The following is a 19,332-nucleotide window of genomic DNA, read 5'->3' on the forward strand; positions in this document are numbered from 1 at the left end:
CTTAAAAGCTTTCAAGAATAAAACTTGGAAATCCTGGGAAGGAAATTTCCGTTGGTCGCCAGAAATGCTAAAGCAGAGATATTTGGAAACTCGAATCGCGATACCGCGAAAGGAGATATTTTGCATCTGATTGCGTTTGAGAATTTTTGATGGTGGAAACGAGATTACCGATGACGGTGAAATGTTGAAAGAATCTTAAATTCAGGGTGTAGTAACGCCGAGGCGTAAATAATGAAACCGTGAAGCACGAAGCAAGGACAAAGAACGAAAGAACTCGAGAGGCAATCAGAGAATCCTTAAAACTCGCGGAACAAAAGACGAAATCCGAGTAACGAATTCAGCGAGGGGCAAATTAGAAAACAAGATGAGAATTGTTCCTGAATCCTTAATAATCTTGCGATGATACAACAAAATCTAGGTAACAAAATCGTTAATGTACTATAATAGATAGAGAGGATTTTGGAATTCATAAGAAAGTGTAGCAAGGATGGACTCTATCCATTCACCAAAACTTGGACTAAAAGTGTAAAAAAGTATAAAAACATATATATATATATATAAAAGGAATATTTCTATTTTAATAGGCTTATCGATTATTTCTGTATTCGTTTTTAAATTCCAATTTGGCTCTATTGAGCTGATTCATAACTAAGTTTCGCTGCAGATAATGAATAATCATGCTTTCGAGGAACACTCTATAAATTGCAATTTTTAATTTGTCTGCTAAATAGAAACAAGCGATAATCAACGATAGTAATTACACAATTTATTAAGACTTATTAAGTAATAATATATTTGGAAACTAATTTTAATTTAAAAACGAAAGTTATTTATGAATCAATCCAATATATGTGAGCCAGTGTGGCCCTGCAATACCATAAAAAAATCAACCTTGTACGGAGCCATCGACGACCCTTATCCGGAACGTTGAGTTTAACCCTTTACTTGACGATGTATTATTTTTATCCCCAAAACACGCAGTGTAAGCGAGATGTACTATATTTATCAGGGAAAATAATTTAAAGTAATCTTTCTTGAGTAATTCCATTCCATGTGTGTAAGAAACTTGTTGTAAATGGATTATATAAATTAAACCTCAAACTTTATACGCCACTAGTAGTAACTGTATCAGTTTAAAATTTTTTCTAACTAATTAAGTTACTATCAACACTATTGACAGAATTAAAAGTTAATGTATTGAATAAACGGCTTGATAATGCATTCGTAATTATTAAACTAGTAAGAATGTCTTTGAGAAGGTCACTATAGTTTTCCTTTCAATGTCCTTTGAAATACTACACGATCATTTGCCCTTTCAAAGTTTCAAGTGATTCAAGCTATTCTAAATATCGTTACATAGATGGAACCGCTAAACCTGCGAATAAATATTCATAATTAGTCTTTTCGAGGGTACTGGCACCCTCGTGTGCGCTCAATTCCCAAGTTATTTTGAGTACTTACGGAACGTGGAAATAACCACTAAAGTTGCGAATAAATATTCATGATTGAATTTCCCAATGGTATAACGTGACCTCATCGTCGCATGATCTATAAATGTCGTGCATCAATATTGGTTTGAATTTTTATTTACCCTCTGACCTTGCGACGAATAATATTTTGATAATACATAATGCATTTTCGCTATATACTGTTCGAGGAGTTATTTCGTGCACTATAATTGGTTCCTCGGGGGGATCGTTTCTTCAAACGTACATCATACGAGATGAGGGAATCGATAGCTGCCTTGGATCAATACCGATTTGAATTTTGCAATATTCTAGTTGTATAATTGGTCTTTGGAAGCGTTGTGGTCCACTGAAATTAAATTTCAGTACTTCGGTAGAGATCTTCTACCATTACACCTGGGTTAGGTCTAGATTATGTTTGCGTTGATTCATTGAAATCGAGAAGAAATACAATCAAAAATTTCTAACGAACCATCATGGCTGTAACGTCATAACTATTATGCTTTGAGTTTTCGTTAAATTGTAGAAAAATAATTCGTCAGCAGAGAGATTAAATTCTCCACGATCAAATATCAGTTTTGAGTTGCTCTTAAGTCCAGACATATGTACATTTAATCCCTGATGAATCTAAACCAAAAACAGATTCAATGTGGAAGTAACATAATACGTTCTCAAAAAACTTAAATTGTCCACTAAAAGCTCTACGTCATCGTCACAAAACTGATCTATCCCCTGAACCAACGCCAAACTGAATTTCCATCAAACCTAAACAAACTAACTGAACCGTGATATACTTAACATTGACATACCTCTGCAGGATCGTCGCAAAATTCCGAGACATCTCGATCCAACGCCACCCTACATCTACAACCCCTTCTCGCGGAGCAACCCCTCCTAAAAAATTTAAATTCCACCTCCTTATCGCGGCCAACAAGCTTAAATGAAGAATAAAGGTGGAAGCAAGCATGTTGGAAGAAATATGGGGATATGGTTGGAAAGCGTGCGACTCGAGAAAAGAAAGGGGGGTGGCGAACACGAGGCTCAGGGGGTAGAGAAAGTGACGAGGATCGACTGATAACATGACCACCGACGTCGAAGCAGGACAGAGCGAGATGGTGGACGTCGAGACGCCGCCTTCGAAGAAGCTGAAGAGAGAACAGAACAGACGAAAGCGATGGGAGGAGGCAGAGGACGCGACGCCGGCGCGAGAGAAACCCCGTAGGTCAAGGTCGTCGCAGGTGGCGTCGAGCCCCGTGGTACGGCCCTGAAGCCCCACTCGACCGCCAGAAAGCTTTCGTGCAGGACGATCTTTGGCCTCACCAGAGATCGATATACCCCAGCTTGGTGAAGCTAAACCGGTCGACGTGCAGGCGAAACAACCAGCTCTCCTGGCGCCTGGCCACGTCTTGTAAAATGGAAAACGACGAGGGTCGCTGGGCTCTCCTGCGAATCGATCGCTGGTTCGTTAACCTATTTTTGCTCTGGGAGAGATCCTGCACCCTCGCGCACCAAGGGGGTCCTCCTATTTGTTTTTACCGATTTCCTGGCAATTTCCAGGATTTCTTTGCAGCCGAAGTAGTCGACATAAAGTTTTGAAATTTGTCGTGTTTATTTCTACATGTAGGTACAAGATTTTGGTAAATTTACAACTGTCTTGCTCAATTTGTTTTGAACTTAAGGGTGTAGGCTTTTTATTTGCCTGTTTTGGGTCAATCTTCATGATTTTCTTGGAGCATAAGTATTTGACATAATCGTTTCAAAATTAGTGCATATATTTATACGCATATATGCAAGGTACTGTCGAATTTATAACTCTCCTGTTCAATTTCTTTCGAAGATACATGCAATATTCCACGTCACGTTAAGTGGAACAGGTACACAATATTCACGCCATTGCAGTTTGTGGTCCAAACTAATGAAAAATGAGTTTATTTTATTCATTATGAATATGGTTGTAATATGAACTAAGGAAAAAAGTATTAAATAAAAATCAACAAAATGGTGCCACTTCAAATTTATATCTACGATTATTTCACAAAATTGCCAAGACATTTTTAAGATTTAAATAAATAGCCTACTTGAACACATAGCTACAAAAGCATTTTGTATGTATGTTCAATTTAACTTATGAAATCCAATATTTGAGATATTTTATTGAAATATTTTTAAAACACCGTTAATTTTGAAATTTCGTAAATACAATTCGGCCAAAATATTCTAAAGTTAAGAATATCAACAACAAAAATCTATTTTGTGATTCAGAATAAAAGAGTACACCTTAAATATATTCGCCTGGAAACTGAGGAAGTAATGCAGGCCACCGATAACACTTTTGAGGGCTACTGATAAGGGAACCAGTCGAGTGTCAGGAGTCGACTTCGGTAATGTTTCGTAGGTAGGCAAGGAATCGAAATATATCAGACTCGTGTTTGGTCGTTTGTGCTGATACTCGGTGGTTTATGAGATGCTTAAGGATAAGGATCTTGTTCCCCAAGTTACCGAGTCCTTGAGTCCTTCGAGTAGCTGCGGAGTACGACGGGTTTTGGATCGTTTGAACCGTTGCTTGTTGGATTTATTGTTGGAATTGTTGGAGAGGAATTCATTGGCTTTGGATTCGTTGGGAAAATTAGTATGCTTACTTTAAATTAGTTGGAGTGAGAGCATTAGATTTCTCAATATTGTGATTCAACCTTGATACTTAATGTTGAAATTTAATAAAATTGCGTTTTGCAGTGCCTTTAACAATTTCTACGGTAAAATATAGTTTTATTTACACGTATTCGATATTCACCAGTAAACGCTGCATAAAGAAGAGGCAACATTGTACAGAGACAAATATAATTTACAGTATTCTGCGTTTCGATGAACGCCTTGGGCAAATACTGTCAACCAAGAGCAATCGTTTTTCATGCGCCATTTATTTCCATCAATATTTTGCGATTCGAGGAGCGTCATTTATTCATCGATAACAAATACAACGATTCGCGTGTCTCGGCCGTTTTATATCAATATGAAATATTTCGTTTCATACTTTATGGTTCAATCGTTCTGGTTCGTTCCAGTGTTCGGTTCACGAATTAAAGACCGTGAATTTTCAATACAGACCACTTCTAATAACAGCTTTATAATAAATAATGATTGAATAAGTGGTTTACGCATCACAAAATACCGTTTGCTATTTTTCGAGCGTTTATATTCATTCTGCTTTGGGATGAACTCCGAATTTATTTTTAGGTTTGAGTAAATATGTTTACTTAAACTACAGTTATAAAATAATCTGCGAATATTGTGCATATACGACACGCATAAATATACAAAAATGTACAAAGGTGTGTAGAAATGTATGAAAACATAAAATATAAAAAATAAACAACACTTCAAACATTCAGAATACAAAACATATTTCAATTTACGTTTCTGTTGTTCATCAATGTACGTACAAATATAAATATGCATACACTCCAATGCATACTCCAATGTAAAAATTAAATTACATAATAAAAAGAACGAACAATACCCCAAATGAAAATAAAACGTGACCCATTTATCGAATCATCATTAAAAAGAACGAAACTCAAATTTTTTTTTTCATAACGGAACGGTTAAAAATGGACGTCCTTCTATCCGTGCCAAGGAAAGCAGCATCGAAGATGCAATCCTCGATACAACTGCATCTTTTGCATCTCGTGCAGCTGCGTTATGCGTGTCTTGTACATGAGCTATAAATATATTTTTATTCCATAGGAAATTTTCCATCGGAGATGCGTCGCATCGTTCCCGTCGCCTCGTTTTTCACGCGATTTTCTTGGAAAAATAATACACCGTCACAGGAATAACCCAAGCAAAACCCCATATCGATTCCTGTTCTCGGATTTAGCGAAGAATCGAATCATAGATTATGCTAGGGATCCTTATGCGACAGATTGCGGTTCTTTTCGCTCGCGTGATTTACTTCTGTCAGCGGTATCGGCTTGAAACCCCGATTTTCTTCGTTTCTCTCACGATTACGCTCGAAAACGCCAGGGAGTATTCGATCTTTGAATATAAAATTTGCTGAATTTTTAGTGTAATGTAGAATATTTTACTAATCGAATTTAAGGTGAGATAATAATTAAAGGAGCAGAACACTGTAAGACACATTTAAGAGAGGTACATTCAGAAAATGTTTGTGATTAAGATACACTATGAATTGTTTCCAAACTTTCAGTAGATTTTACTGAATTTTGTGATCACTATTACCGATTTATTTACTCACGCTAAATCGATAATAATAATGTTCCTGAAAAAACATTCTGAAACCTTTACGGAGCAAACATCTGATATTAAATTATTACCACTATTAGTAGTAAACATATCCATTGCTCGCAGAAGCGAAGCCTGCAATGACGAGGTACAGCCAGGGGCTGGTTCAGAATTTGATTTAAATCATGCCTGGCGTGGCGTAATATCTACCACGGCAATATTTCATTTCTATTTGCCTTGTCAGCGAATTTTAACGACGCGGTAATTATTAATTAAGCGTCGCCAGGTTAGATGGCTTAGCTCACGCATTTCTAATTTGAAATTGAAAACAGACATTCCATTAACGTTTCGAGAAATTGTAAACTACTTTCTGTTGTTCTTGTTTTGAATGCTTGAAGTAAGTTATTAAAAGTCTCTCACGGATAAGTAATTATATTTGGATTTGTTGCTCTCGGTAAATTCATCAATTATCCATTATATGAATTTTCATCTCTCAGGGATAAATTTACTTTGGTATTCGCGCCATGAATTTCTCATGAATATTCATTCTAGCGATTAGAGTACTCCTGCCCCTCTACGGTAAGTTTTTGAACCAATAATACTCGCACAAAAATGTTCAATTTGTTCTTTTTACTGAGAGAAAGAACTTCTTTGGATCTTTGTTTATTAGGCGGGAGGTATGGTGGAGTATATTTCGGTTTACACTAATTTACTTTTCATGATCTTTTCGTTTCCTGCGGATGTATTAGCATTTATGTGTCTGAAAATGACCGTTATGAAGTCAAAAACGGTTATATGATATCGTCTTTTGCCAATGAATAAACGTAACTCCTTATTTGGCCACTGATAGCCGATTTGTTTGGAGAATTTGGCAAGCAGAAACAATTTTTCGTGAATTATAAAATATCACGAACTCCCCTGCATCCTTTGCAAGAATTGTGCGAATATTCTCTCGAATCGTCGTCGTAACCATTATCGTAACTTTCCAACGCGTATTAATATTTCGATCTAAAATGTAAACTTTACCGAGCAAGGTATTTAGCTCTAACCATAAAAATAGCACAATCCTTTTGTAGTTGCAATCGCTATATTGAATGATAATTTTGTCGAATATTATGGAAACAGTTTTCCAAATAATAATGAAAAATAAATTTAAAATTCATTCCATTATATAATTATTTACTTAAATTATTTCATTGTAATTTTTAACACTGTACCTTCTGTTTTATTTAAGAAGAGTGTAGAACTCAGAAGAGGACTTTCTACATTGGTGCACAGGGTGTTTCGTTATAAACAGAGTGGTTCAACAACCTATGAAGGGACAAAGCTATTACACAAATATTTTTATGAAAGTTATTTTATGAAAGAATTGAAAAGTTTATATAAACAAATTAATTGTTTTCAAATATACCCTTATATATTTTAATTCATAATAAGCTAGTATTTATAACCTTCATCATCTATGCTTATAAGATAGGACAAATACTTTCTTTGCCACTTTCGAGTAAAAAAAAAAACAATACTTTACTAAAATTACAAGGCACTACAGGTACAATAGAAAACACAGTTACTTTACCCTAAAACAAGAATGTAGAAAGTACATAAAGTGTCAACAGGCATATGCCAGTACAAAAGTACCTTCTTCCATTGCTATCGAGTAAAAAATCATAACCTTGTACCAAAATTACAGTACACCGTAGCTCCAGTAGTAAACATAACTACTGTACCCCAAAGAAAATAAGACCGTTCCTGTAAAAATACCAACGCGATACTTTTTAAAGAGAAAACAGTCACCCCTTGTTTCCGAGTTTTACGACACCCTGCGCGACAGGGCAGCTACTAAAACGACTGAAATGTTGCGCAGAAGGGAGAAAGCAGCGTGCGATGACTGTCAAATCGGCACGAAGTTCCTCGAGTTTCAGTTTCGCAGCGTTGAAAGTTTGCCATGGAAAGTTTCCAGAGGGGTGCGTTTGACGGGGAAAGTTCCATCGCCGCGTCCCCTTTAATTCCCCAGACATGGTCCAAGAGTGGGCAACGGCTACCAGTTACGTGATCGGGGTACCCTAATCTCCCGTGAACCGATTCATCCGTCGACGAATTGAATTTCATCGAAGATCGGCTGGAATTCGAGAATTCTTCGCCAAGAGTTCCAAGGTCGCGTCTCGGAAAACGGGAATCCCCCTGTGGTGGACTTTGAGAAACGTGCGAGCGACGTTTACCTTTCCTCGACGGGGGAACAAAGGATTTCAGAGTTTCAGGCCCGTCAATACGCTTCAATTTTAAATCTCACCTGAAATTACATTTTTAAAATAATAACTTCAATTTTGTCGAAATAATGTTGGGTAAGTTGCTTGGATTTTTAACTATCTCACATGGGCAATTGTTATTTTTCTCGCATTATGCATTACGGCTTGGTTTTAGTTAAAATTTAAAATTTAATCAGCTCTAAAATTTCACGGTGGCTCCAGAAATGTGTAGTTCGCTGAATTATTACGAAAATTTAATTGAAACTTAAGTCTATCCATTATAAATTTTGCTTAATTATTTGTTCAGTTACGCAACCTTATATACGCAAAACAATTCAGTCATAACGTAGCGATTTTTAAAAGAAATGATCAAACATTAGCATAATAGCTAAGTGTTATATAAACATCGATATAAATACATCATCCAAATCATGACAATTGGTTTTCAAGCATGCACATTGATTTAAACAGAGGACAATGAAACATGCACTTGAATACACAAGATTTACGAGAAAACCGAATACTATTGTTCTCGAGAGAATAATTTGTAACGAAAGGGAGTATGTTCTTGATACGGGTGAAATATCATTAACCCCTTTGTGCTCGCACCTAAACAATGTAAGTGCTAGAAAGAAGAAGGGTAAGTTTTCACGCGAAATATCCATCGTACTGTTGTAATTCCTCCCATATGCCCCTTAAAGCCAGGTGTTGCTTCTTTTTAGAATGAATACTGCATTATGTAAAAGGCAGAAGCTACATGCAACCCCCACCGCATTGTTCCGCAGTGATATCGACTAACGCGTCTCGATTCCCGAATTTCGGACGTCCTATCTATCTTCTCGCTAAATTAATCGATTTGAACTTCAGCAATTTATACTATCCAATTGCTCGAAATATTCCAAGCATTGGCATCGCCACAATTTCAAATTTATCGAAGTCAACGGAGTAGCGTAATGTAGTATCGAGTTCGAGTCGAAACAGTGTATGTTTTTAGCGTTGAAAGGGCTTGAAGCGAAGGAACACTAATTTATACAATTGTAACGTGGATAGAAAATTAATAAAAATTTATTTATTTTTATTTCTCTTATTATTATATTAAAGAAATATTCCTATCTCTTACCAAGTTATCAAACGTGGATTAAAAATCCACCCATTCTTTTGCAATCCTTAAGAATAAAACAATAATTATAAACTATTAATTTTAATACTACGATACTTACAATTATTTATCTCGAAACAAAATTTATATCTCAAGTCTCAATTTAATACCTTGCTAGTCCTTCACAAACGTATTACGTGAACTCAATGAATAATTGTTTGTTAAAGTTGATAATTAATATTCATAGGAACCCTAGTAGTTAAACGACCCTAGTCGCCTCCAATGAATGAAATTCAAATCGCGAACAGCAGGTTCGAGGTGACCAGATGCAGCGCTGGTAATTCTCGACGGAATTGCGTTGGTAAAAAACGAGATTGCTCTTAAAACGGAAACGCTCGGTGTAAACGTTGCAGAACAAACACGAGACGAGGCACGGATTAAAATGTAATCTGATGTTCCCTCTGGCGAAAGAATCCACCTGGCAAATATGGTCGTAGTCTTTGAAAAAATATTTCCTGTAAAAATATTTGTTCCAGCATTTATTACAGAAACTCTTTCGAAACATTTTTAACTCTCGTTTAGTTAACCTTGACATAAACATTGCTAATTGTGTTTGCCAAACGTATTTACCAGCGCTCTCATTTTCCCACGGTCTCGACCTTAAATATTTTTGTTTGAATGTCTAACGAACTTAGTTTATATCGAGGATGACTTTAACTCATAAGGGAAGTACGTAAATTGTAACTCGAGTTTCCGAATGAAACGTAGTTGAGTCATCAAAGTAGCGTAATTTGATCAAAATTAGAGGCGATCTCAGCTGGAATAATCTCGGAATAAATTCAATTGTGACACTCTATATGTATACCTAAAGGAAGTTAACGACATCTTTTCAAGCAAGAAACTATAACTGAAAACAAAAAAGGGTGTTATAACTTGAAATTTATGGCAAGAATCATATAACTGAAGCAAACGAAAAATATTCTTTTCACTGAAAGAAAGAGGGTTCAAGGTCAAGGAGGTTAACACAAGCATTAATTCTTGCCACGTCGGAGGAAAAATTTGATCAAGCTTGAGAAATCGCACGCCAGAATGAAAGTTTCATTCCATGTGCCTGGAATTGATTTTTTTCGCTCGACTCGAGAATATCTTCGCGATGCTTTTTCAACGTCTATGCACGGACGAAGCCGTGTATTTTAATCATTACACTGAAAGCAACGGCACGTCAAGCACTGCCTTTTATTTTCGACACTGGAAGAAAATATTTCAGATATTTATCAAAAATTTATCATATATTTTTAATAAATTTTGAAGAGATTTAGACTGTACATAAAAAAAGATAAACTTTTTCGCTATCTTCTTCTTTAGAATCGAATTTTATATTATCAATGGTTATCGACGTATATAAAAATAAAGATGGTAATTAATAACGTGAATAAAAATACCTATCGAACAGAGAGCTGGGCGCTGCACAGTGTGATATTTCAGCGGTCTAGCGGGACAAACGGTAATTTTCAAAATATTCTAAATGTGTTTATGGATATTATAAATCAATAATGGAATGTCCTATTCGCCAGAAAACGTAAATATTATTCCAAAAAATAAGGTATAATTAATTTTTAATAGAATCTGAACTTCGAGCACATAGTGCTTCATCTTATGGACGCGTCTCGTTCGCTTGACTAATCTAAATCTAATTTCATTTTACACTTTACACTTTACACTTTACACTTTTTATATCTAAAAATTGTATTACAATTTTTCAGATTTGAAATCAGCGACCCCGAAAACCCCTGTATACCAAATTTCATCCAAATCGAATCAATTTTCGTATTTTGGTCCGCCATATTGAAACTTTGAGATGCCATAGCTCAGCGTGAAATTGTCCGATTCGATTTTACCAAAATTCAATTTGAAGGGCACAATTTCTACAACCTAATACGTAGTTACTATCATTGTTAGATACTCTTAAACAATTGTTTTTTTTAAATATATAATTATTAAATATTACCCTCATTGTACCATGTAACTCGGCGTGGAATCGTCCGATTCGATTCTCTTTAAGGGGGTGAATTAACTCCTTCGCATCAATCCTCGCCAATGCAACTTTGCACACACCCAGAAGACACTTGAAGCCTACTCCTCGCGAAGTTTCACTGAAAACGGTTAAAAGCTTTCATAATTATGAACATTTAAAAAAGTGTTCTTTTAATGTTGTCCAGCAGTGCAGTCTGTGATTGCAGTCACCAACTAATTACGTTTCTTTTGAGTAGCTTCGTGTACGAACGGTCTAATAGTTTCTGAGATATTGGACTACGTAAGTTTTGTCCCGCTAGATCGCTGGAATATCACACTGTGCGCTGGTTCAAGGGGTGGCTGCGGAACGTTTGGGCCAAGGACGGATAGGGTCAAGTCCTCAGGATGCAACAGATAGCTCCGACTGCATCGCTTGTATTGGCGGTTTTCTCGAGAAAGAAAACGAAGGAAACGTGCTGCTTCGATTTCCTGGTCGAATTACTGCAGCAGAGGTCTTGGATTCCCGTGTTGCCTCTGTAAAGACGTTGGGTTGGATTACCAACAATGAATGAACGAAATGGAGACTTCCATTTCCTTTATTTTCGTTCCAAACAAAAATAAAAGATCATGCTTTTGCGGCTCCTTTAAAAATTCTTCAAGTCTACAAAATTACTTGGTTGTTAAATTGGGAGGTAATCCTTTTAAGGTCTCTTAAAGAGGTACTCCTCTTTTTGACCAGTTTTGAGGAAATTTTCAGAATTTGTTTGCAGTTAAACTGCTTAAAACCAGTTTTTTTTTCTTTTTCACTCTAATACGATTACAAAATAGTACATGCTATTATTAATAAAACACCAAGAAAGTAGGAAACAATTTTTCGAAACCTGATCTATTTGATCGAACAAACTGCTGATGGATCGTATTGAGACAGTACCGATTAAGGCAGACTTACCTCTCGATCGTCGCTCGTAGTTGGATCATGGATCACTGATCGTGACTTGGTGAATCGAATGAAACACGATAGATGGAGCCCTGTGTATGACGGAGGAGGCTCGTTAAAAATCCACTCGCTTTGGCCGCGGGCAGAGAAAGCTCGCGACAACCTCGAAGGCTTCGACTGATATCGCCTCTTCTTCTTCTCCTCCTTTTCCTTTCACCGTCGTGGCATATGTCACGCCAGAGCAACACGATTTCCAATGGAATCGTGCCTCGTGTTCTGATAACGATCGAGACGGTTTCACGCGCTCGACCTCAAAGATCATCGGGAAAATTAGCGACCCTCGACCAATGTCTTTGTTTCAGACATATGACATTTTATTCCAACAATGGGTAACAGAAGAAATGCTCGAAGGCAATGCATGGCGAATTACTTATGGCATTTCTTTGATCGAGAAGCTAAATTCTTTATTATTCATTATTTATAATTATTTACTCTCACAATTTTATTAGGGAATTTTCCATCACATGTATTAATTGTCACCATCGATTTAAGAAATTGGTTGATTATAACATGAAGTAGAAATCTTATATTACAAGAAATAATAACCATGAATGTACTTTTACAAAGATGTCAAAATTGGGGATTGCCTTCTCAATCCTTCCTCTGATCTACAATAGCAAGAAAGCATTTCGAATTTTCCTTGGTAACGAAGGTTTCCTCCAGGAAGTGCCACGCGCGGAAGAAACTACGAAAAAATATATTAATATGTTAATTTGATTGCAGGAAGTATTCAGAATTTTCTATTCGCAGAAATTGTGGGAATGGGGAGATCCAGTTCCTGTAAAAGGGATTGCGAATTCTGATGTAGAAATAATAAGGAGGATTTGCTCCGTTTCCCTTTGTCTGAGTTGATAATTAGAGATTTTACTTTAACAAATACAATGGAGAATAATTTATGAGTTGTGGCAGCTGATGGCTACGAGTCTGCTGCAAAGCAGTAGAGACTTCTATTCAAGATTTGTTAATGAAAGTAAATCCCCGAGAGAAATAGGTTCGTTAAACAATAGAAATCAAATGGTTAGAAATTTAATTTCTTCAGAAATTAATTGTTTTCTATTCATTAGACTAAAATTTTCACCGATTTTGACTGATTCTAACTGATATTTGCTGTAGTAGATCATTGGGAAATGTGTTTATGAATAATTAATTTCAATGAGAGTGGTTACTTCTGTGTTATAGAATTTTAAATATCTTGAAAAATAAATGTACACGTATGTGTCAATATTCTTGAAGAAGTTAATAATATAGCAAATTGTACTATTGTCTGAAAATGATTGAAACCCAAGAGTTACTTCTATTTTTCTGCATCTATAACCTTGTCTATTACTATATCATTTAAAGTAAATGGTGATACCTGAATTATTTCGAATTAATGTTCCAACATAAATTGCATCTTTTATTTTAATCCTAAAATAAGATTGAAGTAGACAATGTTTTTCTCAATTTTGAGTTGGAGGCTTATGGAGGCGCAATGGCGCCACTGCGTGCACTTTTCGTTGAAGGTGCAAAAGCGAATAAATGATCGTTAACATTCCTCGCGATCACTACTTTAAATAGCTTGCGTTCGAAGGATAATGGACTTCGTTCCTTTCTTCGATTTTTCTTCTTTCCCGCTCGCTCAAACGATCCTCCATTGCTCGTTAAAAATAAGAAACTCTCGATCTTTCCTTGTCGAAGGTCGAACGCTGACGATGGTAATGTAGATAGCGTCGATACTTTTCTTTTAACGGTGAATAACTTTGTTTGACTAATGCGGTCTCGTGAGAGGCACGAGAGTGATTATATAATTTAACCAACTAGCGAACCAGCAGCCACTAAATGACTAAATGTTTCGGATCTGGCGGTATTGCTCTAAAATTTCTTTGCAAGATTTCATTCATTGCTAGAACTTAGGTTTTGATACGATGAATTTTAGCGTGGAAGTAGTCTGTCACTCTTTAAGAGGTACATCAATGTTATAATAATTACAACGATGAGTTAGTAACTCTGAACATTTGTTAAAGTAAGTGGCAAAGAATATAAAAATACACGAGTAAATAAAAGATTGACAACAAGGCTAACTAGTCTTATAATAATTGAACCGATCGGTTGGTAAGTATGAACATTTGTCAAAGTAAGTGGCGAAGAATAAAAATACGCGACTAAATAAAACAGTCGCAACAAGGCTAATTAGCCTTGTAATAATTGCAACGTTATGATGATCACTTCCTTGTGAGATCTATGGATCCTGAGGCGTAATTATCCCGACCAATCAACGGGGATCAAGGAGGAAGTGCACGTTTCACTTTAACATTTCCCGCTTGGTTCGTAGACGATTCGCGTGATCGAAAGCACTGCTGAAGGTATTTCGTGATCTATGGATACACGATCTTGAGCACTGTAAGGTGCATTTAGAAAGTGATCGACGATAATTGCGTGTATTGTGTCTCGCCAATCGGCATCGATTAATTCAAGGAAGCTCATATTTCAAGTTGAAAAATGAGCAATATTAACAAATTTTTTTAGAAGAAAGTACGGGAGATGTTAGATTCCAATGTCCAATAAATTTGATCTCTAAAACGGCGACACTAAGCAGCAATACAAGTACAAGTACTTGAACTACCTAACTCTGAGTTTTCTATTTTTTGAAATTCACCCTGTACACTCTACCCATTTGTACCAACGAACTGATCTACTCTAATAAATTCGACCACGTTGTTCGTTTAAATCCCAATAAAATATATTAGGAACGCATTTCCAGATGATTAAACTTCAATGAAATGTCACGCAGAAGAAAAATCGATTTTCTTTACCCATCAAACGATCGTCGTGGCTTGGTCGCGTGAAACGTATTCTTTAACGTTGAGATCGGATTACACGGGGATCAGAAGCCCTGAAGGAGCAGCCTTCAATGACACAGCGATCACCGCGTCCTGAGAAATTTACATAATCGAATAATAGGATTATCGAACGTGGCATTCGATTTCTCAGCGGAGTCTCGTCCGTGGGGCGCCTCCAGCCTCGCAAAGGGCAAATTCTTGCGGGTGAATTCTTCTTGCGGGGACCGTTTTGTTTCACAATAAAATTTCGATGCGAACACGCGAGTTCGGTGTTTCGAGGTACCGATGTCCCAACTCGATTCCATCGAAGGGAAGCAAATCGTTCCGAAAGGAAGATTTCACTTTTCGTCTGGACGGTGCACATCCTCGCCGATTTTTGTGAAACGTTCCAGAGACAATGGCAACGACTTATCGGGGATCAATGAGTGATACTAAATATAGCGATTTTGAGTCTATTTGATGAATGATATTTATTGATAACAGCAGATGATCAGTATGGTCAGTAACCATTGTGTACTTGTATACACTATGCTTGCTGTTATAATACATTATGTTTAGTGCATCTACAAATTAGCTTCGAATATTCGAATATAGTTATTTGAGTATCGTTATTTAAATATGATTACTTATCTATCATTATTCGAATATGGTTATTTGAATATCATTAAACGAATATGATTACTTTGATGACATTATTTGAATATCATTCAACGAATATGATTATTTGACTTCCATTATTCGAGTATGATTACTCGAATCTTACTCACAAAAATCTCGACTAATCCCATCAACTTCTCATAGTTAACCAATCACTCAAGGACCGCTCCAATAACTGTACAGTGCTACACCTTGAATCCTGATCCCTTTTCATTCATCCTTTCAGCGGCCCGTCAACGTTCATTCACGACTCTCTGCAACTGCATCAGATGCATCCTACCCCATCAGCCACGAAACGTCAGCCTAACTGTTCCATCCGACGACGGCAAGTATATTAAACGATCAACCATCATTGCGAGACAATCGAATAACCATTCACGTGACCGAGACGCGGGAATCCCCGCGGTGTTTCGTAAAGGGTAAATACCTCCGGTTGTATCCACAATGACTTTTCGTCGAGTCATCGATTCGCCTGGCAACCTGTTGGCAGAATGGCCGAAAGATTCGCGGGAATCTTGGCATTTGCTTTGCACAGACGATGGCGCAATAGACTTCCCTATGACGATGCTCGTCAGTTGGTCCAAAATGCCAGGCGAAACCTTCCTTCGTTCTGACATTTCGGGGCTCGTCGAAGAAACTCGTAGAATTGGAATATTCTGGATATGGCACGTGCAGGACTCCAGACATCTAGAGAGACCCAGGTCACTTACTATTCGAAGGTTCCGTCAACAATTTAGGGACCCACAGCCATAAGCCCTCCTTTAGAGAACATTCGTTTAGGAGTCCTGAGTATAACGAGCATTTCTTGTGCGGTGATTAATATTTATTAGTAGAAAAAATAATAACAGATTCTAACTGAATATATTCTATTGTAAACGTTTAAAATGAGATTATTCAGAATAAAATGGCACAAAACAAACTTGTTTACTTCTTAAAAATCATTTATTATTGTACTACTTATAATTCGTCTTGTTTTAATTCCGAAAGGAGCCTCTCTTGTCAGACGTTTACACTAGAATGCACCCTCAAGACACTATTAATTGTTTGAGCAACGCCCAGTTAGTACATGTTTGTGTTAAACTCATTATCCAAAAGACATAGAATCAGAACATAGTAACAGGTCCTCTAGTTCAATTTATTAGTCAAGCTTATCTAGTAAACCCTCTCTTTGAAGACCTTGTATATTCAACAATTTGTTCAAAGATCGTGTATATTAATGATCTATTTACTAAATGGAGTTTATTTCAACAATTAATAATGTTTTGTCCAAGGTTGGATTCGCTAGATAAGCCTCACTGAAGAGTTGAGCTAGAGGATCTATTACACAGTTGGAGTTCCCAATGAGGCTTATCTAGTAAATCCTAACTTAAACCTGACGTTGCCAGTCGTCGAAACAATCTATTGAACCTAATTATATACCAAGAAGGATGTGAATCTTTAGTGTTTATAATATTCCTACCGACCTCTGTTTTCTTCACCTACCATATAATCTCATTTGTTAGTCTGTTGATGGAGCAAACGAATATAGCAACGATAACTTGGCTTTTGTTAATACGTGACTCGATGCGCAGGCTTTATAAAAGACACGTCGAAAGGGTAGGCAAAATGTAACCCATAATCGTGATTAATGATAGAACGAATAGTCATAACCATGATTAATGGTTACTAAATAATCACAGACGATCAGCTGTGAAATATCGCAAATTTCAGAACTGTAATTGGAGATTAGAAATATAGCTTCTGATTGCTAATTAATCTGTCATTTATGAATGATTATTACAAAGAGCGTAGTTGACATTAGCTGTGGCTCAAGAGTGCTTGTCTCGAATGGAAGTGAACCTTTTCTCACCCTGCTCATGGTTGCAACAACGTGTTCCTCGTTCACTGGCGTGAAAATAGAATCCAAGTAGCATTGTATATTTGACAGTTCATGTATTTTACATACAAATTACTGGACTGCGAATGTTTATGCATTTATGCCAAGTGAAAAATATGAGAAAATGTATGAGGGTGTGCAGAAATGTATCGTTATATAAAATATCAACGATAAAACATGTTACACTGTTTAGAAGGCAATAAAGCATACCCTCATATAAATCTCAATTCAATATCTCCATCCGTAAAAATATGAACTTGCATAAATATCCTTAGTTTACCAATGACGAAAATTGTGGTTCAACGTTGCCGTTGCATTCGACTCCATTTTACTCATGACGCAATTGCAAGTGTAACCGCATTTCCGACCTAAGGGAAAACTGTATTTTCCCTGTTACGCAAAACTTTTCATTGCTAGAAACACAAGGATTACCCCATCACCCCTTTTTTCGCCAATCTTTTTCATCGAAACCGATAAAAAAAAATTCCGTGGACGACCAACAAACCGAATACCAGTCTTCAATTTGCTCCAATCGTGTCCACCATTTATTTCTTTTATTTTGTTATTTTTTTTTTTCATTTCAAACCATCAACGATTTTGTGGTTTTTCATACTCGGCTGGCTCGACTCGAATATCTCGTGGCGGTTTAATTCCCCGTGGAAACGTGTTTCATCCTAAAGGACAATGTTTTATGGCGAAGTTCGATGCAGTTCGTAAACGACGCATCGATCGCGAGGCTTTACTGCCAGCTACGTTGCAATAACGAGAAGGCACTTTTTATTTAATTGAGGCTATCAATTCGATGGATTGTGCGTGGATCTGAAACTTTCGACTCGTAAAATTTAGAAGAAAGTTACGGTTATTAATCAATTTTAGTAAACTTGTAGTCGAGCGATTCCAGGAGTTTTTATTTCGACACTTACAGAAAACTCGACTTCATAAATCCTTCTTAATTTAACAATACATTTTTCTTGTGTTAGATTCTTTTTGACTTAACCACACATTTTATTGTTTTAAATTCCTTTACATCAGTGGAAAGTAGTATAAATTGTACTGTCGACTAGTATAAACAGATTTGGAGTAAATAGTTCAGTCATAATAATAGTTATAAAATAGAGATTTCCTTCAGAGTGTTCAGCTGTATGCAATCTTTTAAGGAATAAACGGAAGGATATTACTACAGGCAATGTTAATTACTATGAAATCGCATCCCAGATCAATCTTTATTGCGAAACGTGAGTCTAAGTCGACAGGTGTTTGTAACTGTTTCCTCATTAAGATTTTCCTGATACTGTAAGAACGATTAGTAATTGTAGATACGGAATAAATTTATTGTTGTCGATTTCAACAGCAAGGAAGATTAGTTTTTACATATCTCTAACGATAATTTTCTTATAGCTAGTAAGCAAAAGAAAAAAAATATTCATTACTGCAGCTTAGATTCGAATGATCAAAACGGAAACAGAATTTATCACGAGAAAATTTGTCAATTTCAGTTAAATTGCATACTAAAAATATATATACATTTCTAGTATGGAATGAACCATCCTTATTTTATGACTTATATTTCCACTAATAAAAGGAATCCTAAATTAATCGTGAAAAAATAATACAAAATACTACTTTATTTCAATTGAATAGATCACTTCCATTCTTCTATTAATATTCAAATATTTTGTTTGCCTCGATTCATTGAAATAACTGCTCGTTTTGGGTTCTACTTAACAATAGTCAAATATTAACCATGGAATCGTTGATTAATCTCGTCGAGACCGGAATTGAGCTCTGTCGTCATGAGTCATACGATGACCCTATACTTCCATACAGGTTTCACAAATTTCATGGTCAAAGATACACGAAAAACCATAATGCATGGAAGCCGGTATAATCATGCCTGAATAAACAGAACGGATAAAT

Source organism: Hylaeus volcanicus, chromosome 6, assembly GCF_026283585.1.
Source record: "Hylaeus volcanicus isolate JK05 chromosome 6, UHH_iyHylVolc1.0_haploid, whole genome shotgun sequence".
Lineage (NCBI taxonomy): Eukaryota > Metazoa > Arthropoda > Insecta > Hymenoptera > Colletidae > Hylaeus > Hylaeus volcanicus.